The sequence below is a fragment of the Trichechus manatus genome, unplaced genomic scaffold (genome assembly GCF_000243295.1).
Source record: "Trichechus manatus latirostris isolate Lorelei unplaced genomic scaffold, TriManLat1.0 scaffold00016, whole genome shotgun sequence".
Taxonomy (NCBI): domain Eukaryota; kingdom Metazoa; phylum Chordata; class Mammalia; order Sirenia; family Trichechidae; genus Trichechus; species Trichechus manatus.
Genome location: NW_004443952.1, coordinates 27619279 through 27631940, shown reverse-complemented (window position 1 = coordinate 27631940; position 12662 = coordinate 27619279). Strand labels below are relative to the sequence as shown.

The window sequence follows — 12662 nt, the reverse complement described above, 5'->3', positions numbered from 1 at the left end:
AAAGCGAAAATTCTCTTCAGATTTCTTTAGATTATCGAAGACAGGTACTAATGTAGGTCTTTTGTAAAAGCAAAGTGGCGTAAAGAGAACTTTTGAAAAGTTGGAGATGCCTGTATTTATATTTATTTCACATTAGAGGTTAAAGAGAGTAGGCCTTATGAATTTTAATGATCCTTTGAGTTTTATTGTACTAATTCTCATTCTTCCTAATGTTAATTAACAGGGATGGAATATAATATAGTGGTTAAAAATATGGGCTCTAGAATCAGACAACTAGGTTCCAATCTGGGCTCTACCAGTGTCATCTTGGGCAAATTATTTAACCCTCGAATGCCTGTTTCCTTTGTGAAGTGGGGGAGAATATAACATCTACATTGTTATGGATACTGTGAGAATAAAATATGTTCATACATGTAAAGTACTTAGAATGTGCCTGATACAAAAAAAGCACTCAATAAGTGTTGGTTGCCGTTGGTGTTAGTAACTCTGTTTTGAGTGGTACCTTTAATTTTATAAGAAGTACATTTACAAGTTTCAAACAGCACAAAATGATACTAAATGAAAAATATTATGTTCCTGCTGCCCTACCCACTCCCGGTATCTCTGGTCTCATTTCCCGGTGCTTTTTTTTTTTTTTTTTTTTAACCAATTCCAGTGTTTACTTTTTTAGCGGTCACTATCATAATTCTAAATATGTTTATTTATTTATTTTTGTACTTTAAAGGTATCTGGTTCTCTGCTGTGGAAGATGTTCCTATAAGATGCAATTTACTTCTTCTCTGCTGCATATCTCCCAAGTTTTCTAAGAGTTACTTTTTTAGCTTTAATCTTAAATCTTCAATTTCTTGTTTCAAGGAGTTAAAAAAAATTTTTTTTGAAATCAAGACTATACATGTCCCTAGTTTAAAGAATCAAATGATTCTCTGTGAAGTTATTACATAAAATAGCAGTTCCCCAAGTCCCTCCCCCCATTTCCACCATCTCTCCAATAAACAACTTCTAATTCTTTCAGCATTTACCTCCTTGTTAATAGTATGTTTCATTGCTACTTTTTGATTTTTCAACTTTATTCATTATCTATAATTATCCACCACAGAAGATAAGGTTTTATCTCTCTTTCCCTCCACGCCCATATCTATCCCTCCAAAAATCAAAACCCACTGCCTTACAGTTGATTCTGACTAATAGTGACCAGGGACAGGGTAGAACTGCCCCATAGAGTTTCTAAGGCTGTCAGTCTTTACGGAAGCAGACTGCCACATCTTTCTCTCATGGAGCAGTTAGTGGGTTCGCATCACCGACCTTTTGGTTAGCAGCTGCCTTAGTTATCTAGGGCTGCTATAATAGAAGTATCACAAGTGGATGCCTTTAACAAAGAGAAATTTATTCTCTCACAGTGTAGTAGGCTAGAAGTCCAAATTCAGGGCGTCATCTCCAGGGGAAGGCTTTCTCTCTCTGTCGGCTCTGGCGAAAGGTCCTCGTCATCAGTCTTCCCCTGGTCTTGGAGCTTCTCTGAACAGGAACTCCGAGTCCAAAGGACGTGCTTTGCTCCTGGTGCTGCTTTCTTGGTGGTATAAGGTCCCCATGTCTCTCTACTGTCTTCTCTCTTTTATATGTCAAAAGAGACTGGTTTAAGACACTATCTAATCTTGTAGCTCTCCTCAGTATAACATCATTAACATCATAATGATAGGATTTACAGCACAGGAAAATCACATCAGATAACAAAATGGTGGACAATCACACAATACTGGGAATCATGGTCTAGCCACATTGATACACGTATATTTGGGGGACACAATTCAATCCATGACAGCAACTGAACACTTTAATCACTGCACCACCTGGGCTCCTTCTCTGTCCCTCTCTCTTTCTCATACACACACTTGCATATATATTCCTTCATTCTTATAGATATTTGCTGCTTATTAAAATGTAGTAAAATATGATTTTTTTCTTTCCCACGTAATATTTTGTTCACCCTGCAGCTGGTTACCTCTTGTGTGTTTTCTTTCATAGTTTTCCATATACTTATCACTAATTCTCGGACTACTTATCATTAATTCTGTCCAAGAATTAGTGATTTCTGCCGGTTGTCTGAATCTTCTTTCTAGATGTTCTCATTCATCAGGCACTGTTTGAATTTTATGTTTATTAGGAACTCTCTCTGAAAGTTTTCCCTTTATTTTTGTAATAACAACTTTATTGAGATATAATTCACATACCATACAATTCACCTATTTAAAGTGTACAATTCTGTACTTTTTAGTATATTTAGAGAGTGGTGTAACCATCATCACAATCAGTCTTAGGATATTTTCATCACTCGCTGTCCCCCCAGCCCCCCCTCCCCTGCCCAGAAAACCCCGCACCCTTTAGTAGTCACTCTCCATTTCCCCCAACCTCCTCAGCCCTGGGTACATCACCAGTCTACTTTCTGTCTGTCTGGATTTGCCTGTTTTGGGCCTTTCATATAAATGGAATCACACAGTATGTAGTCTTTTGTACACTTAGCATGTTTTCAAAGTTCATTCATGTTGTCACATGCATTAGTACTTCATTTTTATTGCCAAATAATATTCATTTGTGTGGATATACTGTATTTTCTTTATCCATTCCTCAGTTGTTGGACAGCACCCCTGGCCTCCACCCACTAGAATGTTCCCTCCCCTCCAGCCAGTTGTGACAACCAGAAATGTCCCCTGGGGGACAGAATCCTCTGCCCTTTATTTGAGAACCACTGCCTAGATATTGCAGTCTGCCTCCTTAATTTGTTACAGTTTAACTTAAGCATTGCTGTAGATTCAGAATTCAAAAACAAAAACAAAACACTGTTGCTGTCAAGTCGATTCTGACTCATGGTGACCCCATATATTTCATATAGAATTGTGATCCGTAGGAATTTCAATGGCTGTAATCATATGGAAATAGATTGCCAGGGCTTTTTTTCACAGAGCCACTGGGTGGCTCCAAAATGACTTGATCCACTTCTAGTAGTCTTTGTAGCTTCCTTGCTGTCTAGTATGACCAAGTGTTCCAGGCTTATCTTTTATATTTCCTTCCCCAGATCTGTAACCAGATATTTCTCCAATAAATGGTTTCAGTGGAAAATTATATTGGGAAATTGTAATGTGGGCATTAGGGATGCTCATTGCTATGAGTTGTCATTTCTTCTAGGACAGAGTTAGGAGTGATATATACACAAGCACGTGCGTGCATTTTTAAACTTTATTTCTTCTTAATTATATCTATATTTCTTTTTTTCCATATCCAGAATCCTGGTTTTCAAGGATACAGGGGATAATAAATTAGAATATCCTCTGTTAATTGCTTATTTGTGTTATCTCAGAGAATACAATAGTCTCAGAATAGCAATACTAATATTACTGTTACCAGTGTGATTACTGAGAGTGGTTACATAAATTGTTTTGCATATACTGTCTCCATTCCCTCTCATTTTGTAACTTTATTGTATATTGTCAGATTATGTCATCATTACATACTATGCTCTTTTTTAACCTTCATTTTTAGTTCTGCGAATAATTACATAGTTTCAGGGGTTGGCATGCTTTTTCTATAAAAGGCTAAATAGCAGATATTTTAGGCTTTGTGACCCACGAGGCAAAATCAAGACTATTATGTAGTTACTTATAGAACAAGAATGAAAACAAATTTCCACAAATTTTTATCGACAGAGTTCAAAATACAATAATAATTTAGTATAATTTTTTATTTGTAATACAGATCTAATGAGAAGAATGGAATTTTTTTGAGGGATAACATTTCACCTAATTGGGGTTCAGAGTTTGTTTCTTTATCAAAATTCATCTGTTATGCTGATCTCTAATGAAATTTTGTGTATTTCATCATTGAAAAATCTTTTCACACAGATTAGTACTGCCATGTACACATCAGTTCATGAGCGTATGTCTTTAATTGGGAATAGTCATCGCTTAGAATAGTATTCATTATAGAATTCTATTACATTCTTCTCTTGATATTTGCATTTTAGTATGTCATAGTGCAGATTAATCATTTCCAATTGAAGGTAGATGCTCCTCAATTGCACAGTTGAATGGATTTTAAAAATGTGTAAATTTCCTTTGTACATGGCTCAAGGTCCAAAAACGCTGCTGAAATTGTAGTTAGAGTTCAGAAAATGATCTGCTGCAAATTTGTGTGGGAATGGAGATCTTCCCTGTTTGTGTGTGTGTGTGTGTGTGTGTGTGTGTGTGGTAAAATATAACAAAACATGTCATTTCAACATTCTTTGCATGTACAATTTAGTAACATTAATTATGTTCATCATATTGTGCAACCATCACCACTATCTATTTCCAGAATTTTCAGTCATTCTTAACAGAATCTCAGTGCCTCGTAAACAATGACTCCCCTTTTTCCTCTCCCTCCTGCCCCTGGTAACCATTAATAAGCTTTGGAGACCTCTTTTTATTTTAACTTTTGACAGCACAGGAAGTGTATAAAGCAGTTTGGAATTACTTATGATTCAAACAGTATTAAAAAACCAAACCAGTTGCAGTTGAGTTGATTTTAACTCATGATGACCCATGTATTTCAGAGTAGAACTGCACTCCATAGGGTTTTCAATGGTTGTGATCTTTCGGAAGTAGATCACCAGGACTTTCTTCCAAGGTGACACTTGGTGGATTCGAACTGCCAGCCTTTTGGTTGGTTAGTAGCTGAGCACTTAACCATTTCGCCACCCAGGGGCTCTCAAACAGCATTAATTGTCATCAAAATGACTTTATTGCAGTATATGTTTCATATCTAAGCACTGTTTTGCCTTGTGATTTTTTTTTAAATTCATTAAGAAACATAAGTTTGCAGCAAAAGCTAATTCCCAAAGCCATTCAGTGTTAGATAATAGTGGTTGAGGGTGATTCTTCTTAAGAAAAACTTCAGTCTTGGCCCTGAGCTCGAGCTCAGAAACTTGCAGTAGAACATTACCACTGCCAAACCATTGAACTGTCGTGTGGTAGGGCAGGTCAGGATATTCAACTTCTATTTTGAGCCAGTGATAGTTAAATCAACGCAAGCAAGTGAAGTTAATCTTTTGGCACTATTGGGTCAATAACAATGAGCCCTAGTGGCGCAATGTTTAAAGCACTTGGCTGCTAACCGAAAGGTTGCCTGTTTGAACCCACCAGCCAGTCTGTGGGAGAAAGATGTGGCAGTCTGCTTCTATCAAGATTTACAGCCTTGGAAACCCTGTGGGTCGGTTCTACTCTGTCCTGTAGGGTCACTATGAGTCAAAATTGACTTGATGGCAATGGGTGGGTTTTGGTGGGTCAGTAACACATAGATTCAGATATTTTCCTTAAAGTACCTGCTGATGAATAATACAGTGACCAACCACAGGCTTTAAACACCTTACATTTAACATTTTATATTTTTACAAGTTTTGTTAATTTCTCCAACTAAGTTTTTTGTTCCATACATAATTTTACCACTATCAGTTGTAAAGTCTTTTTTTTTTTTAAAAAAAAGCAGATTCTACTTCAGGTTGTACTAAATCAGTGTTTTCTGAATTTTGAAAATATTCTTGCCTGTAATTGTTCCACACAGACTATTTATAGAGGCTTACTCTTCAGTCACTTCAAAACTCTGCATTGACTGCTCAAATAAACAAGAAGTGAGCAGTATCAGTAACATCTGTTCACTCATCTAGAGCCAAGGAAAACCACTCGAAATCATTTGCCTTGTTTTTTAATTGACTATTGATCATTGCTCCCAGTACCCTCAACTCTCTCTGAGCAACTCTTCTCACCCAAAACTAATAGTTTTAAATAAGTTTATATTCTCTGGATGTCATTTGTTTGACTGCTGTAATCAAACTCAATTCAATTAACTCACCATCAGTAAATAGCATTCCTTGCTTGACTAACAAATGGACCACTCAGAAAGCTAGTTTGGTTGCAGTCTCGTTTTCATTTTTTATTTAATGAAGAAATTCTGTTGTGATGAGATACTTCATTTTAAATTTTCTAATTTTTCTGACCATTGCTTACCTGTGAATTGAGAACTATTGTGATGAGAGTGCATGCAGTTTGGTAATGTCTATGTATATTGTAATGTCTATGTATATTGTATTTTAGCAGAGTTAATAGTGTTATTACATAATAAAAGGAATGCTTTACCATCTAATTTGATGACAGAATAAGCCACGTTTCACTGTACCTTAAAAGTGTGACATTTGAAGACCACTTTTTTTTTTTTTTTTTGACATGATGGGCATGCACTGATAATAAAAATGTTGCAATAAGGCGATTTGTATGGCACTCAAAATGCTGTTCAGTGTAGCTACATCACTGCAGTTTGTAGTGCGTCAAACAGCAATGTGAAGCCGTAAGAGCACCACACAGGGTCTCTGTTGCAGCAGCTCACCACTGCTATTGTACTGTGGAAACAGCCATAGACAATTCATAAACGAACGATTATGGCTGTATTCCTATAGAACTCTTATTACGAACATTTAAATTTGAATTTCACATAATCCGCATGTGTCACAAATACAGTTCTTTTTTATATTTAACCATATATATATATATATATATATATATATATACCCTTCCCAAGGGGCCCTGGTGGTGCATGGTTAAGCGCTCTGCTGCTAACCAAAAGGTCAGTTCAGATCCAGAATCCACCAGCTGCTCTGCGGCAGAAAGATGTGGCAGTCTGCTTCTGTAATGATTCAAACCAAAACCAAACCCATTGCCATCGAGTCGATTTCGACTCATAGTGACTCTGTAGGTCAGAGTAGAATTGCCCCATAGGATTTCCAAGGAGTGGCTGGTGGATTCAAACTGCTGACCAAGCTCTTACCCACTGTGCCACCAGGGCACCTCTGTAAAGATCACAGCCTTGGAAACCCTGTGGGGCATTTCTACTCTGTCCTATAGGGTTGCCATGAGTCGGAATTGACTCAGTGGTGGTGGGTTGGGTTTTAAACTTAAATCTGAGTATAGATATTGTTCATCAGTTTTGGGAAGTTCTTGGCCATTATCTCTTTTTTTGCTTGCCTCATTCTTTCTCCTTTCCATTTGCATACATATTAAACCTTTTGACTATGCCGCATCTCTCTCTCATGCTGTTTTCTATTCTTTTTTTAAAAAATTTTCTATGCTTCGGTTTCTGTTGACCTGAATTTGAGTTCATTAATCCTGTTTTATGCCTTTTCCAGTGTGCAGTTAAATCTATCCAATGAATTCTTAATTCCAAATACTGTATTTCAGGTTTGGGGTTTTAAAATAGATGTACAATTATCTGTTCAAATGCATTTTTAAAATTCATTTTGTTCATCTTTTCCTCTATTTTCTTCAGTGATACTAATAGTCATTTTAAAGTTCTTGTCTGCTAACTCCAACATATGGTTGTCTGTGGATTTGTTTTTATATATTTTTTTTTTCTTGATTATTGGTCATTGTTCTGCCTCTTTGCATACTAGTTTTTTTGTTTTTTTTTTAACATATGCCGACACTGTATATAAAAGAACCATAGAGGCTCATGATACCTTCCTATGTTAGGTTAATAGGATGTGGGGCTGTTCACCTTAAACTCGCCAAGGATATATTTAGATTGGTGCTGGGTTGCAGTTTTAGTAAGACTCAGTCTGCCTCTGGTTGTCCTTGTTCTTCTGGTGTGCCTCTCCTGGGGTTTTGAGTGAGAGAGGCAGGTCTCTGTCTCTTCAGCTTTGAAAGACTGCAGGAGAATGAATTCTGTCCTTGAAAGGTTTTTGAATTTAGCTTCTCACACCATGCAACTGTAAAATCTGAAGGGAGATTATGTTTTTGTGTCAATGCCCTAGAGCTAGCAGATTTCTCTTGGGGAAAATTGGCCAAGTGTTGAAGCACTTTTGGTTTCTAGTCTTTCATTCCAGCCCTTTGTGACTAGCAAATCCTGTGTGGGTTTCTCTTTCCCTTAGTAGAGTCCCTCTGCCTGTGCCCAGTCTCATTTTGCAGCCTACACTCAAAATTGGCAGTTCCCCCCCATAAATGAAAATGGCCATCAGTTTCTGGCTCACCAAAGGAAGGTTCTTTTCTTTCTGAAATTGTAGTTCAGATAGTTCTCGTTATTTTCATAGGTCTCCAAGGTCTTTAAATTGATTTTTGCAATTGTTTTGTCCCCTTTCCTCTTCCCCCTAGTTATTGCAGTGGGAGCATTGGTCTGCTGTGACCTACTATATCCTACTTGGAAGTAAAACTTCCTTCTACTTAACATATGAGTGGGTGACCAAAAATTTGGTGAAGTTCTGAATACATGGATGTGGATTGACAACTTAGAACTTCTTAGGGATTTGTGTGTCATCTTTTGCATGGGCCATGCTAATTTTCTCAGTATCCTTCCACTTTTAATGTATGTGCTGCTGAAGCTAACTTTTGACTTCTTTCTAGGGTGATCTGGCTGGCCTTTTGCTAATGGAACCCCAGTGTCACTATCTTTAGGCCTTTCTCTTAGACTTGCGAGTTTCTCCAGTGAAGACTCCTAGTTTTCTTCCTGGAGGGTAGGGGACTACCTGCTAGCATTCTGAGAGCCACCTAGGGAAAGAGGTCTAAAGATGTCAAAATTTAGAGTGTTAACTTTTACTTAATACTCCCTGTATGTGGCATGGCTTTCCTGCCCTTATCTGAGCCTGATGTTCCCCAACTCTCAGAGACTTACCTTCTCCAGAGAGTAAAGCTTCAGTCTTCTGGCTTGGGCACCAGCCGCATAAAGTCAAGGAGGAGATAGATCTGAGGATCTAATTGTAAAGAAACTTTTAACCAGTTTTCCTCCCCTTAGCTTTCCTTTAGCTCCTCTCTGGAGCTACCTGATGCCTTCAGGTCCCAAGTTTTGGGAGGATTGTATGTGTAAGTTATGTTGGTTCTCTGCTTTTAGGATTTGACTTTCTCAGTACCAGTTAAGGATTTGACTTTCTCAGGTCAGTTCCAGTAATGTCTCTTTCTCATCTGCTTTCCACTTTCTAAAATTTAATTGCTGGGTTTTTTTTCCTCATTATCTTTGTCCTTGTGGGTCCTTTGTCCCTGTGTCCTTGTCCTTAAAAAAAATCCTCTATATTGTAACTTTTAATGAAGTTTTGAGAGTGGGCAAAAAATAAATGTGTGTTCAGTCTGGCATATTAAAAAAGGATAATATAGTATAAAACTTTTAAGGTATAAAAAACTACATAGAGCAAAAAGTTAGTTTTTTAAATGATTTATTTATGTTTTTGAGAATATATACAGCAAAACATACTCCAGTTCAACAGCTGCTACATGTACAGTTCAGTGACATTGATTACATTCTTTGAATTGTGCAGCCATTCTCTTCTTTTCTGAGGTGTTCCTCCCCCATTAAAATAAACTCATTACCTGCAAAAAGTTAGTTTTAATAATTTATTTTTTCTCTACTTATTTGAAATGTTACCTTTGTCGTAATCCAAATTCCTCCGTTTATTTTGGTCTATTTCTGTAGTTTGTTCCATTAAACTGTCTACTTAGTTTTATTTGTTTTGGCTTATACTATACATTAATATCTGTTAGGCTATTTTCCCCTCAATGCTTTTGTTTTCCCCCAAGAAATTTCCCGGATATTCTTCCTTGGTTATTTTTTGTATGAAACTTTGAATCAACTTAGCTTGTCACTCCTCCCTCCCAGATCTTTTTGGTATTTTCTTGTCATTACATCAAATTTACAAATTAATTTGGAGTTGACATCTTGACAGTGTTGTCTTTTTATGGCTTTACATTTATTCAGAACTTTTTTGTCACTTCCAGACATTTTATTTATTTATTTATTTTGGTTAATTTTATTTTTTGATAGTACATTCATATGATTCAGAAATGAAAATATACATTATTAGGCAGTTTAACTCGATGTCCCATGAAATATGATCCCTAAACCTCCAAATCAAGAACCAGATCCCACGAGATATTTGCTTGTACATAAGCAGCTACTTTTTTTTTTTTGTCATTATAGCAAATATATGTATCACACAACTTTTGCCAATTCAACTTTTTACAGGTGTACAATTGGCTGTGCAACCCTACCCTTAATCAGTGTGATTTTTCCACCACTGTTAATACTAATCCCCCTTTCCCCCGCCCCTCCCACCCCTGGTAACCACTTATCAACTCTATACATTTGCCTTTTCTTCTTTTTATATATAAAGTGAGCTCATACAGTATTTTCCTTTTATGATTGGCTTATTTCACTCCGCATAATGTTTTCAAGCTCCATCCATACTATAACATGTATCAAGACTTCATTTCTCCTACTGGCTAAGTAGTATTCCATTGTATGTATGGACCACATTTTGTGTATCCATTCATCTGTTAATGGGCATTTAGGTTGTTTCTACCTTTTGACTATTGTGAATAGTGCTGCAGTGAACATTGGTATATGTGTCTCTTTGAGTCTGCTTTCAAGTCTTTTGGGTATATACTTAAGAGTGGAATTGCTGGATCATATGCTGTTTCTGTTAGTGCTTCTGTTCTACCTCCTAGTTTGTTACGTAGTGCCTGAGGTCTTAAAAGCTTGCCAAATGGCCATCCAGGGCACAGCCAATTGGTCTCTATTCCCCTGGAACAACAGAGGAAGAAGGAGAATCAGGAATAGGGGAGGAGGATATGGAATGTGTGGTTAATGCCTCAATGAACAACTACCTCCTTTACCATGAGACCAGAAGAACTGGATGGTGCCTGGCTACCATTACTGAACATTTTGATCAAAGATTCCGTAGAAGAATTCTATCAGAGGTGTAAAATGCAGAACAGAATTTCAAATTCTCATGGACTCTAGACTTTCTGGAGCCATGGAGGTTGGATGAATCCCTGAAACTATTGCCCTGAGATAATCTTTAAACCTTAAACCAGAAATATCCCTGAAATCTTCTTAAAACCAAACGGTAGTTTAGCTTAACTAGTAAAACTGGTCTACCTCGAGCACCATGCTCTTTTAAGAACTATCTGTATGGAATCAAATTGACAACAGCAACTCAAAAAATTAGATAGGAACCTTAGGGGCAGTGAGTTTATGTTAATGAGGGAGGAACAGCTCAGAAAAGGAGGGTGAGAGTGGTTGCACAGTTCGAAGAATATAATGAATGTCACTAAATTGTACATGTAGAAATTGCTGAATTGGTGTATGTCTTGATATGAATATTCTCAACAACACAACAAAGTTTAGAAAAACGAAAAAAAGATCGGGGAAAAAAAAAAAGAAGAAGCAATTGGAATGTGTGCAGCAAGCCCCAGCAGCAGCCCAGGGGAGCAGAGAGAACCACAAGCTTAGACTTTTGTCTCCTGCATTCACTCATTGTGAGACCTCAAACAAGTCACGCACCTTGCCGGGCTCCTGTATCATGGGCTGTGAAATGAGAGGATTATGCCAGGGATATTGAAGGACCCTGCTTCCCCAAAGTGGGCGGCTCCAAGGAAGTGGGAGGATTCCTTTCCTTCAACATTGGAAAAATTTGCACCATATACTGTACTATTGTTTTATAGCCCTCTCTCCATTCCACCTAAGGTCAATTACTTTCTCACTTGTAGTGGATTCAAATTCCAGTCTGTAAACTCAGCTGTGCAAGAATTGTGCCTTTCTTCATTTTTGATACTCCAATTTCTTTTTCTAGATCCTGTTCCTCTAGGTTGGCAACTGAAGGATTCTCTTCTTCCTCCTCCCAGGATGCACCTACATTCTACTACCAGCAGTTGCCGTCAAGTTGGCTCTGATTCATGGCTACCCATGTGTGTCAGAGTAGAACTGCACTCCATAAGGAGTTTTCAATGGCTGATTTTTTGAAAGTAGATCACCAGGCCTTCCTTCCAAGGCACCTCTAGGTAGAGTTGAACCTTTAACCTTTTGGTTAGCAGCCAGGCGTGTTAACCCTTTGCACCACCCAGAGACTGTTTATCTACATTCTGCGGGAATCAGTTGTGGTGCCAAGTCATGAAGGGGGTCAGCAGCGTCCACTGAAATATCCTTGGTGCTGTCTGGGCCTCAGGAGTGGTCCTTGCTGGTTTCCATGGAGACCACGCCCAATCTGCTGAGGATGCAGCATGTGATAGATTGATTAATAATGGCCCCAGTGTTTCTTGCTTCTCAATATTTATGTCCTTTGATGGTGCCCTCCCACACTGACTCCCAGGCGTGGCAGTGTAACCTGCTTTGGCCAGTGGGACGGTAGGAAACTTGATGTATGCAGAAGCTTGCAAAAACCTTTGCTAATCGTAGCTTTGTCTCTTGGAATCCTGCCACTGCCGTGAGAACACACCTGGGCCAGCTGGTTGGAAAGATGTGAGAGTTACAGTGGCAGACTAACTTACCAGGTAGACTTGTCCCAGACAAGACCATCATAGCTGACCCACCAGCTGAGCCTAGTCATCTGCTGACCGTAGCCAAGATCAGCCAAGCCCTGCCCAGAGCAGCAGAACCACTCAGTTGAACAGTAGACTTATACGAAATAACGAATGGTTGTTGTTGTGAGCTAACCAATATATGGCTTTTTCCTGTACCCTTCTAGGGCTCAGGAAATGAGCCCTTCTTCCTAGACCCACATGCATAGGAGAAGTTCTCCTATCAGTTGAAGAGCTTTATAAGCCAAGGTACAGGAGGTCCCATCATACAGTGATGAGCAAGGTCCTCTCAGGATGTTCTGGGGAATG

General features: G+C 38.2%; 1 protein-coding gene and 1 non-coding gene across 2 annotated transcripts in view; one reads left to right on the top strand and one right to left on the bottom strand.

The window, feature by feature from the left end:
- Positions 1-12662, top strand: part of UBE2R2 (ubiquitin conjugating enzyme E2 R2) — a 109183-nt gene that overhangs the window by 18581 nt on the left and 77940 nt on the right. The gene's annotated exons all lie outside the window — the stretch shown is intronic.
- On the bottom strand, positions 8291-8394 carry LOC111819720 (U6 spliceosomal RNA). The gene has a single exon (XR_002823290.1). It is a non-coding gene; the product is annotated as a U6 spliceosomal RNA (small nuclear RNA).